Here is a 13,377-nt window from a genome sequence, read left to right as displayed (position 1 = left end):
TTTCTCTTTGATCAAACACTCCAGTGAAAGATATCCAGTGTGTAACTTCATTCCCTTGGTTTTCCCGCTTCCATTAAGCATGAAGGACACCTGATTTAAATTCCTCCTGACTGTACAATCCCATGATCCCATGATCCCCTCTACCAGTGGTAATGGCCATGTCGCTTAGCAGCCCAGCCTCCATTAGTGACACTGATTAACCCCACGGTGTCTGGCTGTTCACCGCTTGATGGGACTGGACAGGTGATGGTTTGAGTTGAGGAGAGAGGTAGCCTGAGTGGACTTGTTAAAATGTATGAGTTTTATCATATCTTATTGAGGCTACTTCATTTGCTGATTGAAATGGAGATGTACAAGAATGCAGCTGAATGAGATTTGGTATTGGATTTTCACAGAGGAGTTGATCTGCCTGCCAATTAGGTGTAATTTGAATGATGCACCTTGACACTGTTCCCTCTTCAACTGAAAGCAGGCACAAGATCCCTTGAGAGAAAAGGTTGCTTTGAACAAAACGACTTGGTACACTATTGCCGAATCATCGTTGAACTGCTGCTCAAACGCTTGTTGATGAAGTTATATCGTTTCACAGCAATGGTAACTAGCTAGCAGAATTTTTTAGACAAAACAAAGCAAGGTAAAACAAAAACATATAATTGCTTGAGCAGCTGAACTTTTATTTGTGGATTTTATTTGAAGTGTTGAGCGCGGCGTCACTTTGTAGCTTCATGTATCCGTCTTCTACTTACTTGTAGCCTGTTACAGCTCGTAGCGGAACGCAGCAATAGGCACAGCTGTGCTTTGAGCTAAATGAGCTAAACGTTGACAAGTGATTATGCTCACAATGATAAAACTAACATGCTGATGTTAAGAAGGTATAATATTTACCATGATAACCATCTAAGTTTAGCATGTTAGCATGCTAACGAAAGCTAAATAACACCAAACACAAAGTACAGCTGAGGTTGACAAATGTCAAATTGAAATGTTGAAGATTAAACGTCATTGCAATTCAAACCCAGTGGAACATGAGCAACGATTTAGACATGCATGGTAATGTGTACATGCTCTGCAAAGCATCATGCTTGAAAAGGACCGCAAAACTGTGTGAGTAAAAGCAGCTTCATTATCAGTAAAAGTAAAGGATTATGGCATTCTTTTACATTAAGTTTGTGGAGTGGTTTGAGGAAAACAAACCTGACCAGCATTCTGAATGTGATCCACTGTACAGTAAGTAAGCAACTGGTCCTTGAAATCTATTTGTGTAATTGCTATAATAAAGTCAGTGCTACATTCTGCATCAATTGCGTATGAATCTCACAAAGCAATCAGACATCAATTATTGCAGCAAATTGTTTTAAGACCTCTCTGTTTTGTATGTTTAAATAAAATATACCATCACTAACAAGAAGATTTGCAGCTTACTGAATCATGTAGAGAAGAAGTGGATTAGAACAAGATATAGAATTAGAAATATGGTATTATACAGCAGCACTATCATCTTTTGCAGATGGATCAAAAGTTTTAAATACATGAAAATATTATGATCTTAACTGCATTTCAACATGTGAAAGAGATCCAGATAAGGGACGTAATAATTAGGACAGTTGAGAGACAGTGCTTTATAATTGACAAGCCAATATGTTTCTAGCAGTCATACATTAATTTAGTATAACGCCTTTAAAGCTAAAGGAAATCTTGATTATGGTTCCTCCCCAGTTTCCTTTTCAAAGACTTGTTTAATTTCCCCAAAGGTATGATATGCTTATCATTTTATATTCAAGGTTTGCGTTATTCAAAAAGGGTTGCTGAAGTTATGTTGATTTGGGTTTGCTTTAACACACTAGGCTCTCTCCTGCAGTATTTTCTGAGGTGCACTAACAGGAATTACATGGTGGGGAATTGAGAGGTGGAAGGTGTTTGTGCTCCTTAATGCCCCGGAGAGCTGGCCTGACTTCTTTTATCTCAAATAAGCAGATCAGAGAACTGCTGGTGGATTGCTGACTGTGTGTGAGAGATGTTCAGCTCTGTTGGGTGTACGCTCATGTTGTGGATTTGCACTTGCATACATATAGGCCTGTTTTTTTGTGAGCTTGAATCTTTCAAAACTGAGCTTAAACATTTAAGCCTAATCAAGCTGTGAATGAGTGAATACTTTAAGGGTGTTTTCAAAGGTACAACCTATTTGGACTGTACCAGAGTGCATTTCCGTTGTCATCCAAGCAAAATTATGTTTATCTTGTTGCTACAGTGTAGAAAAGCAGATCGATCGAAATAATTCCCAGCCCATTCATTGGAGTCGACCTTCACATTTCCCTACTATTCATATTTTGGATATGATGTCCCTCTCATGATGTGAGATGCCCCTCTCACCTGCCTTAGTACTTTATCACCAAAAGCCGTGTATTTCAGAGGATTGAGATCAGCTTGTGCAAATTTCGGCAGCTTTGAGAAATGTCTTTGCAACTCTCTAGATATTAAGCATCAAACACTTCCTTTCCTGCATTCTGGTGAATTTTCAAGCATCAATTTATGGTAGAAGTGTCTTTATTTATGTAAACAGGAGATGCTAATTCAAAATATGAAAATATAAAGTAACATAATTCAGTAAGACTCTCAGGCATTCTGTATTCCAATATGTATTCTCTTGTAGGTCAACTTTTGTCATTTTGCTTATTGTTATCTCTGCTGAGTCAACACACATGAAGACATCATGTACTCTTCCCTCCTCCTTTGTTTCTTCTGTTTGGAGGAAGTAACCTCTTCAAATTCACATGTGGCACCTATTCCCTTCAATGATACATAAATTAATTTATTAACCCCTGGACTTTCAAAGCTCATGTGTTTCAGAAAGATTTTTGCTCAACTTTCCACATATTCAAAACATATCCCACATGTATTCTCTGAGTCGTAATATTCTCAATAAAAGTAATATTATGATAATAAAGTGTAATTTAATGAGAATAAAGTCGTTATATATTAAGAAAAAAATCTACCTGCCCTATAGTCTGCGGATGGTATCCCCTTCAGACCGTTATGTGTGCTGCAGTACAGGAAATAGAAGAGAGCTACGGGGTTCAGACAGGATTGGAAGAGTCGCAAAGTGCTGTTTTATGCAGTTGTTCACAGCACTCTGATCCTCTCTCTCTCTCTCTCTCTCTCTCTCTCTCTCTCTCTCTCTCTCTCTCTCTCTGTAAGTAAACTAAAATATTGTAATGGAGAATCCAGAATTAAATTTGTGGCTGATATTCAAAAGACTGACCTTTTTAGCACACGAGGAGACTACTCCACATTATTCTTGTGTCAACCTTGAACCGCATCTGCTTTGCCAAAAAGGACATAATAACCCCAGCTAATGGCTGATTATCACTACTTCCACGAGTTATACAGTTTTTACTTCTAGTAGATTTCCGTAGAAAACAAATCATCGCACCCGTAACCTGCGCTGATTACATAATTATCTGCCACACAACCGTCTCTTTTTGTCAGACTTAATTGTACACAGATTTCCATTATTATTTCACGACACTAGTTAGTGTTTTGGTGATTTGCAGCATCAGCAGTAGTATTTATTGGGTTAAACACTGTAGCATAAAGCGCAGAGGAGGATGAATAATGAAATACCAAGAAAAATATTGATAAAAATCTAGCTGAGGCTGATTACAATTCAGATAGCAACTCTAGATTATTGAGAGACAGAGAAACAGACAAAGGCATTTTTTCTGATGAGAATTATTAACACATATTGTTTCTTGTCAAAATACATTCATGATAAACAAACAAAAGGTTGGTGGGATGAAAGTCCAACATTGCTCAACTTTCGGTCCTTGCAAGGCTTCATCATTTGTTGACAGTCACACTCTGGCATCAGCAGCTGCTACAATGACTACAGGTCAACCTGTGATTGAAGTCTTTATGTGAGAGAATTCACAAGAGCCCCGGCCACAGAATTAGCTGTTTGGTATGCAGACAGACACACTGTATTCCAATTGAGGCATCACACCGTGATCCTCAGCCCCTAATCCGTGTTGTTCATGGTCACGACTGTGCAGGAATGTGCTCCTCATAGCAAACAGGTGATTAGTTTTTTTTTCAAATATCTCGGAATTGTATTCTGTGTCACCGACAGACAAATTCTCCATTTTAATTACAGTCTGACACATTTTTTTTCTCCCACTTGTCAAATTCTGGTACGTTATCGCTACGTTGACACTGCTACTATTGTAATGACTATGTGTCCATTTCATTCACTGCTTATCTTTATCTTATATTTATTTTACGCTAAATCCCTTTTGCAAGCTGTTGTTCCTCTGATTGCAGCACAGAAAAACTGTGCAAATTCATTTTGTAAAAGGATCACAAACAGATGTTATGTGTCTTCACAGGAGACTATGTGTATCTCTCTGTAAACCATGTGTGTATTGTCTGGAATACATACAGGGGGAAAAAACGTTCATAATAAGACACAGTAAGTTATCTATATTAGCTCTTGAAGTTGTCAAAATGGGATCAACCTAACTACAATACATTATAAATTGTTATTTCAAGGGTTTAACTAAATGACTACACTGCACTTCAGAGACATGGTTTCTGTTTTAAATTATGATGCAGCTACTTGTTCGACGAATACAGCTGTCAAAGTGTCTGTTATATACAGAAAGGGTGGAGAGTTGAGCATTGACGGTTGAAAAATAATAACAGGAAGTTATCCTTTCTCTATCATGACTGGACTGTTGATAATCACTCCATTTTTATGATATACATAATCAAAGTTTGATTTCAAAATTTATAAAATATCAGCAGTCTTGTTTTACGGGAAGGAAATGAAGAGCCTTTCCACTTTTATGAACAAGCCTGTGAAGTATCACAGTGGCCGAAGGCTAGTGAAGATCAACCCTGCCCGACCTCGCTGCGGTGTCGCCCACTGGGATTTATGAAATGTTATACTCTGTTCACAAGCCCTGGGCGGATCTGTGCTTTGCCTCATAGAATGTGTATTGTGTTATGGTTCCTTGTTCTCACACAACAATAGAGCGAATACAGGAAGATCTTAGAGTTATTTAAGGGAACCTTGTGCTTTAGTTACACATGTGCTTTTCTTGCTATGGCAAGTCAAAACAATGAGAAAGTTGTGAGACGCTCCTCCATTTTCATTATTCATCTCTGTGGAAAAATAGTGTATATTCATACTGACTTTCCTTTTCAGTATGCTTAAGTTTGTCACTTTTGTGAATACACATACTCCAAACCTGCTTAGAATTTGAGCAATACTAGGTCTGTCAGTGAAAGTTTAGTAGACCAGTGGTGGTCCGTGCATTTTATACCTGGGCCTTCTGTGCTGTCCTACTAGACTTGAGCTATCTCCTAATAAGCTCATTATGACGCCACAGCTATGGTTATTTGTTTCTCGTGGTGTAATAATACACGTATTTGTATTAAACCGTTCGGTACGAGGCTTAAAAGAACCGAACAATACGTTTGAATAATACTAGTGCATTTGGAAAATGCAGAAGCTTAAATTGTAGGAAATGTAATGTTTTCGGTGGACTGCGCTCACATAACAGACAACAGGCTTTGTGACCTCTGAACCCGGAACAATAATAAAAACAGCTGAGGCTGCGGCACCGCAGCTAAGCTAGCGGGGAAACAACAGCCCAAACGGATTCAACTGTCCGGACAATAACCCCGCGCATGACGGGATGCTTCGTAATTAACGGACAATGCATATAGTCCAAATCAATGTAATTAACACAATGACAAGAACAACTCACAAGAACCAGTCACATATATTTATATGACAACAAAGCAACAAATCAATCCAGCGACATTGCAGCGCTAGAGCACGAGCCATTCATATTATTCATAAAAACGACACGATAGACAAATGAACACAGTAGAAACGCTACTGCAGATGAAAAGACGCAAAATCAGTTAACTTACCACAGCTTCTCTTCACTTAAAAGACAAAGTCCACTCAGGTCTCTCCAAAAGTTTTCAAAAGCATGTAGCTTGTGCGTGTCCTGTCGTGTAGCTCCCTTGGTTAGCGTAGCATAGCTCCAAACAGCTCCAAACACCAAGAGCTCAGTTGCAAATGAAACACATTCTTTGCCATAAAATGTGCAACGCTTCCCCACAGCTGTCAGACAGAAATACGTTCGTGCAAATCCTTTTCCATGCTGGGTCAGGGCTGCTAGCTGTGGGCTTGACCGACCCTTTGATACGATGTCCAGCTTTTGTGGAAATGTCCTTCTCCAGAAATCCGTTTTAAAATGCTAAAAATGTCATGTCAATGTCATAACTTCTTACATATGTTTCAACTTGAACTCTTACTAAACACTAAGATCTGCTAGCTAGCTTTCTGTTTGACAAGTCATGCTGGCCCACTGACCAATCACGGCGCACACGTTCTAATCCAACATATATAACTGGAATCTACAAACATGTTCAATACATGTCTTATTTCTTTATAATTAAATTATTCCAAGGGACATACCGTACCTAAGGGGGTTCCCAGTATATTCTCTATCATGTGAGGGGATCCTTAGCTGAAAACAATTATTGAGAACCTCTGATCTAATACATTTGGAAGTCTTTATTCATTAAATTTGCTAACATCAAAATGGTCCATAATAAATGCCTAAATGACCAGGACTCTATGAGGCTCTCAGTGACCTGGTTGTACCTCTCAGGTACATCTGTCATCTTGGTCTGAGTCTATGGGAACTTTAAGGTGCATGAATTCTAGGCAAATTAATGTTCTGATAACATTGTTTCCAACATTTCATAACTTCATGTGATTTAAGAAATTATGTACTTGATATTTATGGAACACCTGCATTACATCTTGTTGTGTATTATCAGTAATTGGACTGTAGATGTGTTTTTTCCCTTGTAGAGTCGGGCTCCATTGTCTTTCTCTCAGCATCTCACTATATACTAGTGACTCTGCAGCTTATACACCCATCAAAAGAACATTTTCCTCAGTTGGGGTGCATCCTTCAATGAGTCCCACAGTTTGATCAATTCCCTCACTATTCCGTGTGTTTGTCAGTGTTTGCACTTCTCCACTATTTGTTACTATTGTCTCTGCATCTGCTCTCTTCTCTCAACCTTTCTCTCCCCTCTCCAGCACCTCATCAATCTCTATTCTGCAGCATCTCTAAATCTGCCACAGTGCTTTCCTTAATTCCTTTGGTTCATCTCCTCACTTTCACCTCAGTTCTCTGGTGTTCCCTTGAGGAAACTACTTAAAGTGATGTTTTATTACAACTTTCAACAGACCGACCTTTCCCCAACCCGATTTGTCCCTTCTTTCATAGCATAATTTGCTCATTTAATGGCCAATGCCCATGTTTGTGTGGTGCTATTTTGGCATGTACATGATCATTTCCTACATTGGCCAGCCTTTTATGCCCGTGAGCCCTTAATACAAAGCATTTTTTAATAGTTACCCCTTGACTGTTTCATTGAAATAATAAGACTTGTGAAGCTAAAACTACACAGTGTAAAGACGTTTGTATCAAATGCGTAGCCAAATTCACACATTTAGTTTTTCCTTATCTCCTACCCCGATAATCCTCTCAAAACCCCTTCAATTAATTATACAATGTTTTCAACCCCAACGTTAGGAACCAATAATGTAGATTATTCATTTACTACACATTAAACACCAATATAGATAATAGTAACGCTTTATTTTAAGGGTCTGTATATTCTGAATCATTTCTTAGGAAGTTTCATTAAAAGAAACATATTTGTCCATCATTTTTGGTCAATGTAGGATCAATATTCAATTGGCACACTTCAAATGACTAAATTTCAAATGAATTGACAGTGCAAGCCACAGGGAATATATAGCTGGTCAACATAACATACAAATGTTCAATTTACAAGCATACAATTCAACATACCTAAAGCATTGAGCTTCCAATAACAAATATTGTCTTGGGTTTAACTGAAGCGTTTTTGTCAAGATGTTTCTGGAAATCTAACCAAATTAAACTTTGTCTCTACTTTCCCTATATCTAGTACCACATTACATAGTTCTTTCTGGGAGACTATATATTGTTAGGATTTTTTTAAGGCTATAACAGAGGTGAAAAATAATGTTTTAACTGATGGTAATAAAAAAATTAAATATTGAATTAAACCAAAGAGACCTAAATGTAAATAGCATAGTTGTCTGCCTGGTCAACAGTTGAAAGATTTGCTTATTGACAATGGCTACAGCATTCACACTACATAATCATCAAACCTAAAAAGAATAGTTTCAGCCTTAAAAAGTGACTTATCCATTTATCCATTGACCTGTGCATCTTTCCTGTTGACCGTGACAGAGCCATGATCCGATGGTTTGCCTAAACAGAGGTCTTCTCGGGGTCAGGGAGGGGGAGGGTTTGCCCTGCCCCTGCTATGCAATGGATTAGTAGCAGTGGCAGGTCATTACATACCTGGAAGCTGAGGCTAATCAGAATGTCAGCAGAGCAGAAGGCCCTCTGAAATGATCGTCTCTTTTTTTACCTTTCAACGCTCAGCTGTACTAATGGTGTTGTCACAGTGCTGGCATTTTTATGGCCACCTATCGCACATTTCTAACGCAAATACTGCGAGAATATATCCATAATTCAGGGTTTGTACGATTCTTGCATAAAAAGGGCACACATTATGTGCATGAAGACAGGAAAAACAGGAGCAAATTTTCAAGCAAAAAGGACTGGGAAGTACATTGCTGAGCCAAGTAGCATATCATATTCCAAAATGTACTGGTTCTTGTCATCCTGTAAAGCTGTTACATACAGAATCCTATTTACATGGCATCATCAATATGACAACAGTTTGTTGTATAATCATTTGCCACACTCCAGTGGCACATGCAAATGATCCTACCGGTATTTCTCATTAAACTGCTTTTATATTATACAACTGTAATTATGTAGCTTTTGAGATAGTGCTAACTATGCATGTGTCAATCCCCAAATTCATATGTACTTTAAACATTCTAATTTTCAGATTTTTATGTCCAAGATTTAGGATCCTCAGTGGTATCTTGATATAATAACTACTTGGTACTTAGAACTATCAGTATAATTTATCACAGGGACAGTTTTCAAACACATCAGTACAAGTATTAGACATGAAGGCCTTACTATGTATGTTGAGACCTAGCATATGTTAGAAATGCGCAAACAAATCAGATAAATAAAATCTGGTAATACATTTCGAAACAGCCTCACTCTGCCTAATTGAACCGAAAAAACATTACCAAATTTGGTAACACTTTATAATAACTACACACTATGAAGCATTAGTTAAGTATGAGTAAACTGTTTTATATCAGCCATGTTATCCTGAAGGAGAATCTGTTTGTTTTGTTTTTTTACATGAATGAATGGCTGAGAGGTTTGTTTACAGTACATTGTTTGCATCTTGTAATAAATATTGATATTTCATTTATGACTTTGCGTTTTGTCTTTTTGTCTTTTCTATTGAGAAGATAGCTGAGACTTTTGTGGGTTTTGAGGCACTGATGGCCTTTCAATGTCATTTATAAATGCTTTGTAAGGCATAGATAGTCCTCACTTTAGATGAGGTCACACAAAATACTTAATAAATGACTAATAACTACCTGAATTAATCATGAATTACACTATTAATACACATTTATAAAGCATATATTAACATAATCCCTAACCATTAGTGCATATCTAAATCATTATATATATAAATGCATGAATAATGTACATCTAAATAAGTTCTTAATCATTTAACACTTTATAAATTATGTTATTAATCATCTATAACTCCTTAATAATTGGTTTGTAATATATATAATACTTAATTTACAAATGGGGAATCCATAATTTATAAAATATGAAAACATAATCACCAAACACATAATAGACGAGCTTATTAATCAAGAATAAAACATTTATAACTGTTGTTATGAATTGTATACTAATGAGTGTTAATGTAGGAACAATGCTTTATAAATGATGAATTAAGTGTTTAGTCATACTTAACTAATGCTTCATAGTGTGTAGTTATTATAAAGTGTTACCACAAATTTAAATTGATTGAAATTATATATAACTATACGTGTATATTTTCACTTGATACTACTCTGGTGGATTACACAGCAGTGGAAATAGCTCGAAAGGGAAGCAAAAAAAAAGCACAAGATTTTGTTCAGCATCATGATGGCGGGTAATGAGTAAACAGGGTCCAGGTCAGAAAATGGTGAAAAACTACTTTCAACCTAATACGTTCCTCTGGGCAAAGTTTACTTTACTTACTACATCTATATAAATAGGTCTCTTAACGCATATAACACCATACATTAATTTTGCTTTACCATGAGTATTATAAAATGTAAAATTCCAAGTTCATCAGACAGAACAAAAATGAGTAGCATTGTCCAAGCAGCTCAGACTCTGAAGTTTCTTAAGAAAATACATAAGCATCATCTCTCAGTGTTGGAACAAAACAGCTTGGCTGTCTGCAACCTCCGTGCTTGTTATGCATTTTATCGTCACTATAAAGTTGGAACCGTACCGATCTCTTGTTAGCCCTGCTGTTAAGCTGATTTTTTTTTACTGCTTGGCACTTTACACCAGAGCTCTTGTTGTTCATAAGACACATGAATGTACCAGTTTATTTGGTGAGCTTGGCACCGCTGCACATGAAAGTAATAAAAAACCCATCTGTTAGAAGGCTGACGCTGAGCCAGCCCACTCAAACTGAAACTTGTCCTCTACATATAATTGTGTGTGTGTGTGTGTGTGTGTGTGTGTGTGTGTGTGTGTGTGTGTGTACTTGAGGATTTGGCCGACAAAGTCCTTTTCTCTTTCTTAGGCTCTGATTAGATGTTATTTTAGATATAAAATCTGAGGTATGCAGTTGATACAGATACATCACATATACAGTTGTGGTCAAAAGTTTACATACACTTGTAAAGAACATAATGTTATGGCTCTCTTGAGTTTCCAGTTATTTCTACAACTCTGATTTTTCTCTGATAGAGTGATTGGAACAGATACTTCTTTGTCACAAAAAACATTCATGAAGTTTGGTTCTTTCATGACTTTATTATGGGTTAACAGAAAAAGTGACAAAATCTGCTGGGTCAAAAATATACATACAGCAACATGAATTAGCAATTTTGGTGACTAAGAAAGTTGTGTCAATGAAATGAGCTTCATAGCATGGCCTCTTAACTTCTTGTGAGTGATTATGAGTGACTACAACTGGTGACTTCTCTGAGGCCATTTAAATAGGGCTCATTGGATACAAACGCCCACAAACGCTACAATGGGAAAGTCAAAGGAGCTCAGCATGGATCTGAAAAAGCGAATCATTGACTTGAACAAGTCAGGAAAGTCACTTGGAGCCATTTCAAAGCAGCTGCAGGTCCCAAGAGCAACAGTGCAAACAATTGTTTGTAAGTATAAAATGCATGGCACTGTTTTGTCACTGCCACGATCAGGAAGAAAACGCAAGCTATCACCTGCTGCTGAGAGAAAATTGGTCAGGAGGGTGAAGAGTCAACCGAGAACCACCAAAAAGCAGATCTGCCAAGAATTAGAAGCTGCTGGAACACAGGTGTCAGTGTCCACAGTCAAGCGTGTTTTGCATCTCCATGGACTGAGAGGCTGCCGTGCAAGAAGGAAGCCCTTGCTCCAAAAGCGGCACCTTAAGGCTCGACTGAAGTTTGCTGCTGATCACATGGACAAAGATAAGACCTTCTGGAGGAAAGTTCTGTGGTCAGACGAAACAAAAATCGAGCTGTTTGGCCACAATGCCCAGCAATATGTTTGGAGGAGAAAAGGTGAGGCCTTTAACCCCAAGAACACCATGCCTACCGTCAAGCACGGTGGTGGTAGTATTATGCTGTGGGGCTGTTTTGCTGCCAATGGAACTGGTGCTTTACAGAGAGTAAATGGGATAATGAAGAAGGAGGATTACCTTCAAATTCTTCAAGATAACCTAAAATCATCAGCCCGAAGGTTGGGTCTTGGGCGCAGTTGGGTGTTCCAACAGGACAATGACCCCAAACACACATCAAAAGTGGTAATGGAATGGCTAAATCAGGCTAGAATTAGGGTTTTAGAATGGCCTTCCCAAAGTCCTGACTTAAATCCCATTGAGAACATGTGGACAATGCTGAAGAAACAAGTCCATGTCAGAAAGCCATCAACTTTAACTGAACTGCACCAATTCTGTCAAGAGGAGTGGTCAAAGATTCAACGAGAAGCTTGCCAGAAGCTTGTGGATGGCTACCAAAAGCGCCTAATTGAAGTGAAAATGGCCAAGGGACATGTAACCAAATATTAGCACTGCTGTATGTATATCTTTGACCCAGCAGATTTGATCACTTTTTCTGTTAACCCATAATAAAGTCATGAAAGAACCAAACTTCATGAATGTTTTTTGTGACAAAGAAGTATCTGTTCCAATCACTCTATCAGAGAAAAATCAGAGTTGTAGAAATAACTGGAAACTCAAGAGAGCCATGACATTATGTTCTTTACAAGTGTATGTAAACTTTTGACCACAACTGTACATTGCACCAATGCTGCTGCCAAAAACCCAAGAGAAAGTTCTCATGCCGGTTTAATGTGAGACAAACATTACTTATTATTAAGTCTCTGAATAAACAGACATTTTGACATTGTCCTCACATGCTGTCAATCTTGTGTACCCAATGCATTTCAGCAACTGTGAACGCTCAGTGTTGAATCACTCATTTCCTTTTGAAGGCAACGGCAATGTATAATAGTGTTGTCATGACAACAGGGTATAGTGATGGAATTAAATAACGGCACATACAAGCAAATGCAAAATTGATTGACTCTGCATAATGCACTCTGAATCATACACTCTCTCTTTGGGAATGCTGATGAATACGGGATGATTCTCATCAGAGAACAGACGTACTGCAGGAATCTACAGACTCTGAAAATCCCATCGCCTTACAAAATAAGTCATGCATTTCTAGCTGGATCTATCTTTCTCCATGTGCTTCTTATTACATACTACAGGAAGGTAGGGATCTTGAATTTGGAGATTTGATACATTTACTCATCTTACTATTGTGTGATGGCAACAAAAGGTGTTGCCGCAGTAGCTAGACAGATTTGTCTCAGTATTCTGACTGTGAGGCCTGTTGGGGAAACATATAAGAAGGGAGATTGAATGGATGATCAGGAGCATACATTAACATGATTTAAATCTTTTTAAAAACTGAGATGTGGAGGGAGTTGTTACAAACTCATACACAGCAAATGCATGGAGGAAAGCAGGACAACATGTTGGTGTGGTAAAATAATATCGAAATTTTCACATTTCCGGGTGCTGCTGCAGAAGGGTTTGCTTTGCAGTGGG

Source organism: Cebidichthys violaceus, unplaced genomic scaffold, assembly GCF_023349555.1.
Source record: "Cebidichthys violaceus isolate CVI_PGR_0920_01 unplaced genomic scaffold, fCebVio1.0.p SCAF_25, whole genome shotgun sequence".
Classification (NCBI taxonomy): domain Eukaryota; kingdom Metazoa; phylum Chordata; class Actinopteri; order Perciformes; family Stichaeidae; genus Cebidichthys; species Cebidichthys violaceus.
The sequence above is the reverse complement of the archived record's forward strand: the minus strand, read 5'-3'. Positions refer to the sequence as shown.